At 33.3% G+C, this 15,932-nt stretch overlaps 1 long non-coding RNA gene across 1 annotated transcript; it reads left to right on the top strand.

Annotated features, from left to right (window-relative positions):
- The first annotated feature begins 6,486 nt into the window (after nucleotides 1-6,486).
- LOC122061028 lies at nucleotides 6,487-7,146 on the top strand. The gene is made up of 3 exons (XR_006134532.1): nucleotides 6,487-6,621; nucleotides 6,716-6,840; nucleotides 6,941-7,146. It is a non-coding gene; the product is annotated as an uncharacterized LOC122061028 (long non-coding RNA).
- The last annotated feature ends 8,786 nt before the right edge of the window (nucleotides 7,147-15,932 follow it).

Below are 15,932 nucleotides of genomic sequence, written 5' to 3' on the forward strand. Positions count from 1 at the left end.
TACTATAACTAAATATAATGATAAATAAACGTTTAACCGACCAAACCTGGTATCCCCTGCCTCGCCATCATCGAGTGCATCTTCACGCAATCAGAGATCACTCACTTCGGCACATGAGTTGCTCCTTCAATTTTCTCCATCTTCATACTTCGATTGTTTCGATTCGCGTGATCGATTCAAGGTACTCTCTTAATAAGAGAGAGAGAGAGAGAGAGAGAGAGAGAGAGAGAGAGAGAGAGAGAGAGAGAGAGAGAGAGAGAGAGAGAGAGAGAGATTTCAAATGTTGGCAATTGGGTCTTTTTAGAACTCCGGTGAGAAGAAAGTTTTTTCGCAATCGATCCTGATTTTTTTTTTACTTAGCATTGTTGTCTCCAGTGGGTTGCCGCCTCCAATCGATCCTGGTGGCCATTCCTTCATCATTGCCAAATTCAACATACAAAACCCTGGATATACAAAGGTAAAATCAAATCTGAATGTGTCCTCTTCCCTGTAATTGAATTTCTGGTTTTGATGCGTCTTTAATTGAAGCTCTTCGATTTTCATTTGTTTTTTTGTTGAAGTATTCTATTGGTTTTGAAATTTCAGTACGATATGTTGGTTCCTTGTTTTGGGAATTCTGATTGTTGCTATACTGTTTCTGGGTTTTGAATCTTTTGGTGGAAGATCTTTGGATGGCTCTGTTTTAATCCTCGAGAGCTTGTTTTTCAGTGAGATTCTTCTCTTGTAATGCTTAATGAGAAGTTGTATTTTTTTTTTCTTTCATTTGAACCGTCTCTGTGTTGAAGCCCTTTATCGTAAGCTTGTTTAAGACTGAAATTTGAAGATATCCATGGCTACCATTGAATGAATCCTAACTAAAAGTGTGTTCTTCTTTTTACCAGGTTTTTTCCATTTCTATGCTAAGAAATTGAGCTTAGGATTATTATTTCTTTGTTGTAAAAAGTCAATTCTCTCTCTTTCTCTCTCTCTCTAATGTTGACCTATGATTGGGGTTTTATATCATCTTCAATTTCTTACAATTATTATAACTTATTTATATCATGCTTTAATGTGCAATCTTGCTACCTAAATCTACTGTAAGCATCTCTCAAGTTGTATTTCTTTCTCTTTTGAGAGTCTTAAACTGTTATTAAGAATGATAAATTCCTTGGGTTTAAGTTAAATGTCCTGTTGCACAAATATTTTTTTTTATTTTGGTGTAACATTCTCACATTTTCTAATTTGTTTAATCTTTTTGTCCAGGTTGTTGATATATTTCTTGTTCCGAAGCCGGTTTCAAGATCGTTGTGCAGATATTTTGTTGTCCTCTTAGGGATTTTACGTTTATTGCATTTGATGGTGTAATAAAGTTCTAATAAATTTTTGTTTCATAATAAGATTATTGTGGTCTCAGATGCTCTCGATGTCAATTCTCAAGTTGTTTTCTTTTACTCTATTTGAACTTTTTGGGTAAGACTGACTTGAGTTGTTTTGTGGATTGCTGAAAGCATTGTAATGTTTCCTAGACCACCTAAGTACCTTACTGTCTCATTGGTAGCCTACCCAAGTTTTGCGTGGCTATACCAATCAAACCTCTCCCCATCCAGTGAAGCAGGCTTGCATTGATTTCCATGTCTAATGCTTTGAATCATGTTAAAATAAATTACTTATAGGCACCATTTGTCAAGTATTCCCATTTCAAATTTTCAAAAGCTGCCTCTCTAATTCCAAAAATTTCCCCTCCCATATTGAATTTACCTTTTTCCCCATTGTTTTGAAATTTTCTATTAATTTTTTCAACTCCTAGGAATTTTGTATACGTTAATTTTGTGTTTTGGTATTTTCTTCCCCCCCCCCTCCTATGAAAAAATAAAATAAGAAATGATTGGAAGTTAGAACTGTGGGAGGTTTAGGTTTTTTTTTATAGGTGGTCATGCTTTCTTCCTTTTCCTCTCCTCCATTTTGGCAAAGACAATGTTTTTGGTCGTCATAGACATTGTGAGGTGTGATATTTTTGGTCTCTCTCTCTCTCTCTCTCTCTCTCTCTCTCTCTCTCTAATGTTGACCTATGATTGGGGTTTTATTTCATCTTCAATTTCTTACAATTATTATAACTTATTTATATCCTGCTTTAATTAGCAATCTTGCTACCTAAATCTACTGTAAGCATCTCTCAAGTTGTATTTCTTTCACTTTTGAGAGTCTTAAACTATTATTAAGAATGATAAATTCCTTGGGTTTAAGTTAAATGTCCTGTTGCACAAATTTTTTTTTTTATTTTGGTATAACATTCTCACATTTTCTAATTTGTTTAATCTTTTTGTCCAGGTTGTTGATATATTTCTTGTTGTTTTTGTGAAGTTGGTGTGGTATGGATTTCTCAATTATCTTTTTATTTGAATTCCATATATAGGGTCTATAACCTTAAACATGTCCCCCATTCTGCATAGTGTTTACTTCCAATAGATTTACTTTTTAAAATCCAGGCTTGTTCAAATTGTAACTCAATTGCCTTTCCTTTATTAGATCACTATGCCAATAAAATATATAGCAACTGACACTCAACGTCAAAGATACAATGGAAATAAAAGGACCATTAGAGAAACCCATCATACAAATAAAAGAAACAAAAATCAGGCATGGCTACTGAAAGCCCAACTTGCCGAATCAAGTTCTACAACTTCAAATTTTGAAAATTTTGAAAATCAACCATCTAGTTTGAAAGGTTAGTATTAGAATAATTATATTTTAAAAATTATTAAGATTAATTTGATTTTTATTTATTTATTATTTTTTTTTTGGACACAGGAGTATTTGAACCACAAAATTCTACAGTACATGTACTTAAAAAAGTACCTGTACCTGTATTGTGGAGCGAAGAAATTTGAATATGAACCACCTTCATTCTGTTGTTGTAATGGAAATGTTGTTTTGGCATCTACAACAGTTCCAGATGAATTATATACTTTATTTACTTCTCAAAAATCTGAAGCCATTGAATTCCATAGATATATACGTGCTTACAATAGTATATTTTCCTTCACATCTCTTGGAGTTCATGTCGACAAAGATCTTGCAAATGGTAAAGATGGTATATATACCTTTAGAGCTCAAGGACAATTATGTCATGATTTGACTCCAATTTTTTCGAAAAAATACAATCTATGCTATTTACAATTATACTTTTATGATACTGATAATGAACTTCAGAATAGGATGAAAGTGTTACAAGATTCAAAACTCAAAGAGCCTATCGTGTCAAAACTAATGGATATCCTATCAATTAATTCATACGCAAGGTTCTTTAAAAGTTTGAAAGACGTTCATTTGTTGGAGAATAATGAGATTATAATCACAAGTGACGTACATCTTGATCAGAGAGTTTACAATTTACCATCAGTCGACCAAGTTGCAGCTATTTGGGTAGAAGGAAATAATCCCCATAGAACTGAAAATTGTGATATGGTAATAGAAGGACATTCAGGAAAGAAACATCGAGTGGTACATTATTATGGTTGTTATGATGCCTTACAATATCCTCTTTTATATCCAAATGGGGAAGCTGGCTGGCACATGAGCATTAAACAAAAGAATTTAACAGGTAGAGTTTTGCATGATTTAACAAGCGAGGAGTCTATATTTAATAGAGAAGGCGACTTTGAAGGTATGTTTAACTATTAGATTTATATTTTTTAATGTTTAAGGTTTAAATATTAAAATAATTTATATATGTCAAATTATAGGATTTGATGAGAGTAACAAGAACAGGGTATCTCCCAGAGCATATTATTGTCATAAGCTTCAGATTCGAGATGGTCATCATTCTATTCTTCTATATGCTGGTCGATTGCTACATCAATATGTTGTAGATATGTATATCAAAATTGAAGCAACACGATTAGATTTTTTTCGAGCAAAACAGTCAAATATCCGAGCAGAATTATATCAAGGAATAGTTGATAGTGTTTTAGCTAGAGAAACAAGAGGTGATCAAGTTGGGACAAAGTTTGTTTTACCAGCATCATTTATTGGAGGACCAAGAGATATGCGTCGAAGGTATCTTGATGCTATATCTTTAGTACAAAAATATGGAAAACCTGATTTTTTTATCACTATGACATGCAATCCAGACTGGGTTGAGATACAAGAAGAATTAAAACAAGGACAAGTTCCACAAGATAGACGAGATCTTACAGCCAAGATATTTCGAGCAAAGTTACATGATCTAAAAGATCAATTATTCAAGAAAGGGATCCTTGGTAAAGTGGCTGCACACGTACATGTTGTTGAATTTCAAAAAAGGGGGCTTCCACATGCACACATACTGATAATTATGCACAAGGACTTCAAGATAACAAATGCTGATGTTTTTGATAAATTTGTATGTGCAGAAATTCCAGATTTTAATGAAGATCCAGTTTTATATGAGAAAGTTATGAAACATATGATGCACGGACCCTGTGGAGATTTGAATAAACTAAATGCTTGTATGAGGAATGGAGTGTGTAAGAGTCGATATCCTCGTTCATTTATTGAAAATACCATGCAAGGTAAAGATTCTTACCCTATTTATAGACGAAGAAATACTGGAATACAAGTTAAGGTATGACGACATTATTTGGATAACAGATGGGTTGTTCCTTATAATTCATACATTTTGACAAGATATGATTGCCATATTAATGTTGAGATATGTTCTGGATTGAAGGCAGTAAAGTACCTATACAAATATGTTTATAAAGGACATGATCGTGTGGCTGTTTCTATATCACATGGTAATGGAGAATATTTACTTGATGAAATCAAGCAATATAGAGATGCAAGATGGGTGTCAGCACCAGAAGCCATATGGAGAATTTTTTAATTCAATTTGAATGAAATGTTCCCATATGTTATCAATTCACAACTGCATCTACCCAATAGGCAAATGATATGGTACTGGGAGAAACAAGATTTGAAAATTTTCCTTCATTCAGATACTTGTTTATTGTGAGCTTGGTGATGTTAGAAAGCTATGGAGTAATCATTATGAAGCATTGTCTGAAGACATTAAGAAAACAAGTGCAGATTCTGAATATTATACATTAGAAACAATAAGAAGTGTGAATTCTTTCTTACAAAGCATGGGAAAAAGTGACAAAGATTATGATTTGTCCCAACTTAAAGAAAATTGCAATCAGTTAAATGGAAAGCAACCAAGAGAAATTGTAGATGAATTTTCTATAAAAGTTCCTCCAGAAGATTATGATGCGGCAAATAAGTTGAATCCCGAGCAATACAATGCATACAATGAAATTCTAAACCAAGTGAATGATAGCCAAAGTGGCATTTTTTTAATTGATGGGCTAGGAGGTACAGGAAAGACATTTTTATATCGTGCACTACTTGCAACGATAAGATCAAAGAATCAAATTGCTCTTCCAACAGCAACCTCAGGGGTAGCAGCTGCAATAATGCCAGGAGGTAGGACAGCTCATTCAAGGTTTAAAATTCCAATAAGTATCGATGATTCAAGTGTTTGCAATTTTTCAAAGCAAAGTGCCACAACTAAGTTAATAAGAAAAGCAAAACTTATCATATGGGATGAAGCGCCAATGGCAAAACGTCAAGCAATTGAAGCGTTTGATAGGACATTGCAGGATATAACAAACAACTCAGAACCATTTGGAGGAAAGGTTGTCATATTCGGAGGAGATTTTAGGCAAGTACTTCCAATGGTTCCTCGTGGTACGAGAACAGAAACTGTGGATGCAAGTTTAGTAATGTCATATTTATGGCCAAAAATGAAGAAATTGCAATTGACAACCAATATGAGGGCAATCAGTGATTCTTCTTTCAGTGAATTCCTATTACATGTTGGTAATGGGGAAGAGCCAATTGAATATGAATATTTGATTCACATACCAAATGAAATGGTCATAAAATATGACGATGAAAAAAAATTTGAAGATGAGTTGATATATGCAATATTTCTTGCATTACAACAGCATGCATATTCGGCAGAATACATTACACAACGAGCAATCTTAGCTACAAAGAACGAAACAGTAGACAAATTAAATGACAAACTTATTGATCTATTTCCAGGAGATAGTGTTACGTATTATAGCTTTGATTCAGCAACTGATGATGCAGAAACTCAATATCCAGAAGAATTCCTCAATTCATTGGCTCCGAAGGGACTTCCACCTCATAAATTAGTTTTGAAGAAGAATTGTCCAATAATGCTTTTAAGGAATTTGAATCCTTCACATGGAGAATGTAATGGAACCCATATGGTTTGTCGTCAATTTCAAAAAAATGTTATCCTAGCAGAGATTACAATAGGACAATTTACTGGTAACTTTGTTCCTCTTCCTAGAATCCCACTTTCTCCAGCAGAAAATGAAGGATATCCTTTCCATTCAAAAAGAGAACAATTCCCAATTCGGCTTAGCTTTGCAATGACAATAAGACAAACAATACCACATGTTGGAGTATATCTACCCGAATCGGTTTTTTCACATGGACAATTGTACGTAGCATTATCAAGAGGTATATCAATGTCAACAACAAAGGTTTTAGTCAAAGACAACAAGGAAGGAAAAAAACCGGATCGTATACAAGAAACGTGGTCTACAAAGAAGTTCTATTACCAAGAAGGTATAATTTACAAACTTATATAAGCAAAAAAATATAAATTAAAATAAATATATTGTTAGTAGGCAGTATCATTAATATTTATTTTTCTTTCTAGGATCACTGATTTGACCACAAATATTGATGAAGAGTAATGTAGTGGAACCTCAACAAATCGAGACTTTGAGAAATTTTGAGGCTGTCAACCAGGAATCACAACATTCAGATCACTCATTGTTTCACGTAATCACGCTTTTCAGTTGTTGGCATTTTAGATTTTTTCTGACAAGATTGTTCTTCACTTTTATAGATTCTATTTAATACTTACCCTCTATGGTTTCAGAAGTGACGAATGAAGTTTTACACAGGCTTTGCAAATTCAAGTATGATAGTGGTACTGTGGAAGAACTCAATGTTGATATGCAATGTGAATAGCAGAATGCAGCAGGGCAAATAGTCCTAGAATATGCCAAAGCAATAAAGGAAACTGTATTTAAGCAACTACGTGTATTTCGTAATGGTCAGCTAAGACTTTTTTATACACTTGATCTAAAGGTTAGTGTGTAATTACTTGGTTTTATCTAAAAGTAGATCTTAATTCCTGTAGTATTATTGAGTGTCATTTTCTTTTGCGTGTGAACTTCCGCCATTAGATTTTTTAAATTTAGTAGGTTTCTTAAAAATGGTAAGGCCCTTTTTCCTGTATTACTAAAGTTCCTACCAGTTTCTCTTTATTCATATTCCCTTCACTTGAAGGTCTTCAATTCAATACCATATTTCGACCTATCACACTTTCATGTGGCAATTTTTGAAATTCAGAGTCATGGTGTTAGTGATGGATGTAGATGCACAAATCTAATAGTACTGGTGAGACATGTTGTTAGTGATGAATTTTGATGCACAAACTTGCTTATGTAGCTTTTGAGATTTGATTTATTATTATTATTATGTAGCATTAAGGGTCATAGAGACCTTGCAATCAAATGGAGAGCCTGATGTGTTTGCTTATAATGCAGTGATCAGTGAGTTTTGTAAGCTGAACCTCATCAATTCTGCTATTAAAGTCTTGGACCATATGAGAACCCGAGGTTGTTTACCTGATGTAGTCACATATATTATATTAGAGAAAAGCTTGGATTAGCTCTCAGAGTCTTGGATCACTTATTGAAGGATAATTGTTGCCTAAATGTGATTCTTATAGTATCCTGATTGATGCAACCATTGATGCAGGTGGTATAGATGATGCAACATATATGAGGAAATGCTTATATTATTTGTTCTTTACTTTGTTTTGAAGCTCTCTATTTTTGAGTTTTTCATTTCTCCATTTTGTTCATTACATGCTCTCAGTTACCTTTAATGTGTATGTGCTTCATGAATATTCCTTTAATATTCTCTGATCAGAATCATAGCAGGATAAAGCATGGGTATCAATTCTCCAGTATTCACAAGGACTCTAGAAATTTACCTTCATTTAACCCTCAACCTGGAGCTGAGTAGCATCAAACCATCCCAGCTTCAAACTATATGCCAATAACAAGGTTGTTTTTCTACCTTTTTACTATGTCCAATTAGTAGTACTTATAAATTAATATACTTGTATATCAAAGATCTACATTCCAATACAAATCAAAGTAAATAATTGGCAAGAGAAAAGGGCTTTGTGATGGTTGGCTATACATGTATATCAAAGATCTACATTCCATTACAAATCAAAGTAAATAATGGGCAAGAGAAAAGGGCTTTGTGATGGTTGGCCACAGTATGCAACCATTAAATAAAATTCATAGCTCTAGAATGTTTGAACAGATAACAAATTACGAAGAGGCCAATTCTAATGATTCAATTTAATTTTTATTAGGTAAGAAGAATTAAGAAATTGTTTAGCTTCCCTGGATTTTGTTAAGTTTCATGACTAACAACTGTTTTCTCTAGCTTCAACTAAGTTGATTGGTCCTAATAGATGTTTATTGCTAGAATCAGACTTCTGACATTCCAATTCTGGTTCAACTAACCTATCCAGTATAATTTCATTTATATTTAAAAGTCATTTCATCAGGAAGCAGCCCAGTGAAATATATAGGATGTTCAAATTAGGAATCCGAAGTTCTATAATACACTGTATTTAAAATCTATTTCAGGAAAGTCAATCATTGTTTTAAATTTGCTTTGGGTTATAAGATAAGCTACAGCTTAGTGGATATATAGAAATTTAGAAAATATGAGCAACATACAGTATAGGAGTAGGAGATCCCTGTGATCAGAGTTGTGAGTTTACTGGACATCTTCAATTGATAGCTTCAACCTAAATATGCAAATTAAAGGGCATACTGAAGCTCATATTTGTGCAACCTAGCAGTTTAGTAAAGAATGCCTACTAAATAGAAGTTCTCTATAAGTTAATTCAAGAAGCTAGAAGCTTAACTCTTGGAAAATTGAAAACTTTTTTGGAGTCTAGTCGCGAGGTCTGAATGGTAGGTGTGAATCATAGTTCAAATATTTCTTGATCTATTTCCATATATTTTTGCGTTCCAGATAACTCGACATATAATATCCGACAAGGTAGAACCATCTCTCTCAAGATGACAGACCCACTCTCTATATTATCAATAGAATCAATTATAACAAGTCACACACTCATATTCTGGTAATACAAAAACAAAAGAATTCTGCGATCGAACTACAAGAATGGCCTAAAAACCCAAGTCCTAAAGTTTGTGCATTATTGGACGGGGAATGTTGGTTTATATGTGCAGTGGTTGGAGGCTTGCTGGCCCAGTTCAGATGATGAGTTTGCTTTTTTTGTGGAAGATGATTTGGAGGTTTCACTTTATTATAAGTTCCTTAAAACTTTAATTGCTCACTATTATTATAATTCTTCAAACTTCAGTCCGTCGATTTATGGTGCATCATTGCAAAGACCGAGGTTTGTTGCAGGCAAGTTTTCTGATCCAATTTGATCTGCAGATCTGTTTCGATCTATGAGTTTCAAGTAGTGGAGCTCTTCAGTTATTTTTTGAAATTTTCTTGATTGTATTGGGTGCAATATCTAATAATCAACGTAAGTAGATACAGTTTTACTGAATTAAGAAGTTTTATTTTGTTTTGAAGCTTTCTATTTTTGAGTTTTTCATTTCTCCATTTTGTTCATTAAATGCTCTCTATTACCTTTAACGTGTATGTGCTTCATGAATACTCATTTAATATTCTCTGGCCATTTTCTTTTCCTGTAGTATTAATCTACTTTCAATTTTATCATATTGGCTGGACTTCCCCCACCTATCTTCCCTTGGTTATTCCCTAATGAACTCAATCCTTGTAAGGATATATTTATTTTATTGATGCTTATTTCGTGCTCCCTCCCCTTCCTGTATTTTGTTTGAGTTGTGAAATACTTCATGTCAAATTTATTGTTCGTGATTATGAGGCTAAAAAATATTGTTACTATGGTTCTTTACAGGCTGCCAATGGAGTTAGGTTGTTCACAATCTTTGATGTCATTGCACAATGTTACTGCTTCAGCATTGTTCATCTTAATGCTTTCTTTAAAAAGTGGAAACTGGGGATGGCTCTCCGAAGGTGTTTCTCTCTCAATATCATTTTTATTCTCTTTCCATGGGGTGGAGTTTAGAATCATAGCAGAAGAAACCATGTGTCAATTCTCCAGTATTCACAAGGACTCTAGCAATGTACATTTCACCATGAAACCTGGAGCTGAGTGGCATCAAAGCACCCCAGATTCATGGAATGCCTTCGAAATATATATGAATGAAGGAGAGGGTGTGTTTGGATCCTCAGATTCATCAGCAACAGAGACACAGATTTGAAGCCTAACGATCTAACTAAAGTACTTTTTTAATCAACTTGGGGGGGAAATGTGGGATATTTATTTGTTCTTTTTTCTCTGTTTCTTAGGATAACCCAGTTGGGACAGGATAGAGTTTGTCGAAGGCGAAGCATAGTTGGTCAAGACTGATGAAGAGGCAGCAACTGATTTATCTACCTTGCTGAAGGAGCTTTTCAATAGGAATGAGAGCCTCCAAAAGAGTCCTCTGCACATTGTAGCTGAGTCTTATGGAGGAAAATATGTTGTTACTCTTGGACCTTAATCAAGTCAATCTTGATTTCGCCATTCTATAGCTCATTTGATCTAAAATGATCCTTCTCGTCTAATATAATGATCTGGAGGGACTTAAAGTAGCCATCTATTACCATCATCTTCACAAATTCATATTTTCCCAACTCCAAAATGGTCTCTGAATAACATTTGCCAGATTTTCCTTCCAAATTACTCACAGCTTTGATATAAACAACTAAGGTTTTCGCCCAGGGTCGATTTAGAAGACGATTTAAGTAGCGCAACTTATGTGTGTGCATGCTCCGTAACTGTTCATCCTTATACTGTAAAGGGACAATTGAGATTGATTGAGGTGTGTAGGATTCTGGCTTTAGCTTGTGAAGCATCCTGGGAACTCATTATATATCATAAAATAATAAATGGATTCCAAGAGACTGAACTTTTCTACTTCTTTCACAATATCAGAAATCAATCTCCCGTTTTCATCTCTGCTCCGTTGCTTGTCATCCGTTCCTTCTTTTCACATTATATTTTTAGAAGTAGCAGCAAAATGGTCATTGAGTGAAGCTCTCTACGGTTCATTCCAACTAATATTCAATATCACGAGCAATATATATATATATATATATATACAACTCAAGATCGAGTCTAATAAAAACTAGAATATCACATTACAATTGCTCAATGTGGCTTCAACTAGATACAAATATAGAACTTAAAAATAATAATAATAATAAATAAATAAATGAAGATGTCCTTACAAAACAATCATCTCAAAAAATAATAAAAACTAATATTATGTAATGTGAACAAGAATCTTTGAAGCAAAGGTGAGTAAACTAGGCTGGCTTCCATTGGATGTACATTCCATTTTAAAAGGTTGTCCATAGGATGAAATGAAATGGGTCGGATTAAATTATTTAACCACTTCTTTTAAAAAACAATCACACGCTTAAAAAGATACAAATTATCGTATTTTTAAAAACCATCATATTAATTAATTTACCTATTTATAGGGAATACCATGAAATTAATTGACTTCCCTATTTCTAAGGAAGCTTAAGAGAAAAAATAGGTACTATTTTCAGAGGGCAAAATTTAGTTTCTTTATTAAACTACAAATCCCACCACTCTCTCTCTCTCTCTCTCTCTCTCTCTCTCTCTCTAATAATACCATGAAATTAACTGACTTCCCTATTTCTAAGGAAGCTTAAGAGAAAAAATAAGTACTATTTTGAGAGGGGAAAATTTTAGTTTTTTTATTAAACTAAAAATCTCCACGGTCTCTCTCTCTCTCTCTAATATTAGTTTATAATAATAACAATTTTTTTCTTCAAAAAATATTTCTTTTCTTTATTTAATTCTAACACTCTCTACTTTCTCTAAGATTCGCACGCCACCTTCTATAAAAAAAAAAAAATACAATCCCCACCCTACACTTAAAAAGATACACATTATCCTATTTATAGTTACCATGGTATTAATTTACAATCCTATTTATAAGGAAGGTTTTGTGAAAACATTAGTACCATTAAACTCTCCAATCTCTCTCAAACTATCACACAACATTCTAAAAAAAAATAAATCCGCAATTACGTTAAAAAAAGACAAAACCTTATTTTGGAGACCTTACCTACTTTGTGTTGTACTTATAATCTGTACACAACTTGTACATAAAAAATTCAAAAATAAAAAATAAAAGAAAAGAAAAAGATAATGATCTGACTACATCCTAATTTCACAGAAACTGAATGCTAGTCCAAGACAATATTCATGAATTGAACTCTTTCAATCTTGGGGCCAACTACAAGGTTTTAAAACTTGGAATCAGATTAGTGGAATCAGTTGATCCATATTGCAATTCTAGGGTTACAACAGAATTTGGCCAATACTTGACCAATTCGAATAGATTCAAATTGAAATCGAATCAAAATCAGCCAAGGCCGACCCAAATCCATTCTTTAAAACCTTGGGCCAACCGGCCAGCATTTTAAAACTGAAGAACCTCAATCTGAGATCATGTTATAGAGTCAAACATAAGGAGCTATCACAGGAAAATCCTTCAGCTGAGTTGTGGTTGACCAAAACACCTAAGACTTGAGAGCTCTCTCTCTCTCTCTCTCTCTCTCTCTCTCTCTCTCTCTCTCTCTCTCTCTCATATATTTGTTTCCCTCCAGCAAACCACCCACTTCTCACCCTTTTAAGAATTCTTCCTTAACCTATAATTCCTTTCCACACCCCACTGGGGTGACCCCAGTCACGTTGAGATAAATGAACTTTCTTCTCATATCCCACCCAAAGCTCTCCACCAATAAAAATCTCCACAAAGTACTGGTCTCTGTTTTTCAAACCTCCGCAACCACTTCTTTAATCATGGATCATTTTAGAGGACACACCCTTCTGATTCCCAACTTTTTTTTCTTGGGTAAGAATAGACTCATTTATTCATACATGTCTTATTATTGATACGTGTCTAACGCAAGACATTCAAATTATAAGACTCATATAATCAAGGAGTGGAGAGCGATCACGGTATTTAACATGCACAAGACATTGGTCTTTCTAGCTAGAAAGTAAGCCACGCTGTTAATCTCCTCACGAATATGAAGGAAAGAGCGGATCCAAAAGATAGGACTAACTGCTTAATATCTTGCACAAGATACACACATCAACCTTCAGTCCCAGATTTTTAGGTTTGTAAATCATTTCCAATTTCACCCCATTTGATAAATATCCTCTCCTCCCAACCCTAATGATTATAGGGGTGTTAAAATTGAGGCCGAATTGAAAAGACCAGTCGGATCAAAATGAAAAAACCAAAATCGACTGGATCAAACTGCTTATCGGTTTGGTCTTGATTTCAATTTTTATTAGAAAAACTTGCTGTTCAATTTGATTTCGATCTGATTCAATTGGATTGATAACACCAATCAAATGGACCAGGACCAAAAAAATCTAATAAATAACTACTAATTAGAGAAATCAACGAAGCACCGAAATTGACCTGATAGTAATTGGTTCCGATTTGAAATTTAGATAGAAAATAGTTATCGGTCTGGTTTTGACCGTAGAAAACTAAACCGTGTATGTGATAAAAATCAAACAATCCTATGATAGATGTTCTGAAGGATGAATGTAAATCCCATGAAATGTCAAGGAAATTCCCAATTGTTTGGTCTCTCAACATCCAAATTAAGCCTAAAAGTGGTGTCCAAAATATTGTTTTTTTTTTTTTTTTTTGGTGATAAAAAAGTTAAATTATGAAAGAAAAAAAATCCGTAGACACTTACATTTTTTATGTTATCAATACAACTTTTTGTAATTTATGAAAAGATGATACAATAACTTTGACCATTGGATATCTATGAAATGGTCTAGATTAGTTACGTATCGAATTTTAAAGTCTAATTTAACCAAATAGCCTCCTCTGATTGTCTCTTCTCTTAAATCCTAACTCTTCAATGCTATCTTTTTCCATATGACAAATTATATTTAAACAGAAATTTAACATGTGGGTAGAGGGACTCGGAGTCTACTTAAATATTATTGATGTCTTTTTTATTAAATGTATAAATTGGGAAGGATTCTGTGAACATGAAATATAGAAAATGTCTACACAAAAACTTATTTATTTATTTTTTTAGAGGAAAAAAAATCCTATGTTAAGAAGCATTTCCTACACCTTATTTTCAGGGAGACTTTTCCCATCTAAATATAGAGCAAGTATAGTTAACATTAATTCTATATAATTTTAATGATAACATGCATTAATGGAGTAAATATATTATAATATAAATGGATTCACATACAATTATTGAGCGAAATGTTAGGTATAAAGAGAAGATTTTTTTTTTTTGATAGAAAAAGAGAAGATATTCTTAGATATAAATAGAGACATTGACGAAATCGATCCTCAATTATCCATTAATACCCTAGAGGCTATATGGTTACAGTTTATTTTATCTGATAAATAGTATACTTAATTAACTTTTGAATTAGTTTTGTCACTTTTTGTCACTTCCCCCATGTTTGTTAGTTGTTACTGTCTATCACAAGTTAAATATTCTACCAATGAATAAAAATATTAAAACTCAAAATTGAATGTATATTTTATCTATTTCATCATCTAAGTCATTTGTCAATTAATAGTCTAATCCTATCTTGCCATATTTCAATAATTAAATTGAAACATAATTGCCATGCTCTCCTAGATGGGGTCGAAGGATGAATTGATTAAGTCCAATGTAGGCCAAATGATCCCAACTCCTGATTTGATGATTAGACTTTCACTATTTATTTAATTTGATGCCAAACCATCCGATTTTCTATATCAACTCTATATAAGAAAAAAAAAAAAAAAAAAAAGTTCGAGATTCTTGTGGGGGACCTCCAAGTAGAGAGCTTTCTTCCAAAATATAGTATATCAATTTTTGGGCAAGGGTTTTCTCCGATGCCTCTAAGTACTAATTTGTACTTTGGGCAAAAGAGGAAGCTCCATTACGAATGATACAACAAAAGAGTTTAGGAGAGAGAAAGAGATTGAAGGAGACCACACATGTGTCTTCGAGTGCAATTTGTTCACACACAGACAATGTGCGGAAACTTTTCCCATCTTTTTTATTGTAAAAAAAAAAAGAAAAAGAAGTTTTAGGTAAATGATTAGGTTCTTGCACGCCTGTTGTGGAAGGTTGGAAGCATGCCCATACAAGTTTGATACATAAGCCTACTTAATCTTCTCGTGTTTTGTGTTTCTAAATAATTTGCTTAAATTATTTATCAATAACAAGTATGATACATGAACCTAAGTTATGCTCTATTATGCGATTTCAGAGTAATTACCTTAAATTATTTATCAATAACAAGTAATGGTATATGAGGCTACTTAATCCTTCTCTGTTCTGTGATTTCGGAGTAATTATCTTAAATTATTTATCCATAACAAGTAACGATACAAGGGCCTACGTAATCCTCCTATGTTCCACGACTTTGGATATAGAAAATTTGACCATCGAATATTTACAAAATGATATGATTGAGCACATGGAAAGTTTTGGCAAAATGGTCAATCATACACCCCTTGTTTATTGACATGCACACCAAACCATTCCATGGACACTCCATAAACACCCACTACTACTCCAAAAAAGTAATAAATCTCTACTTATTTTTTAATGCTTAGATTTGTCACTGGATAGACTTTATTTAAGTTGAAACTTAACATGCTTTAATTTTCACAAAACTTCAGCATCATCTAACC

The sequence above is a fragment of the Macadamia integrifolia genome, chromosome 2 (genome assembly GCF_013358625.1).
Source record: "Macadamia integrifolia cultivar HAES 741 chromosome 2, SCU_Mint_v3, whole genome shotgun sequence".
NCBI lineage: Eukaryota > Viridiplantae > Streptophyta > Magnoliopsida > Proteales > Proteaceae > Macadamia > Macadamia integrifolia.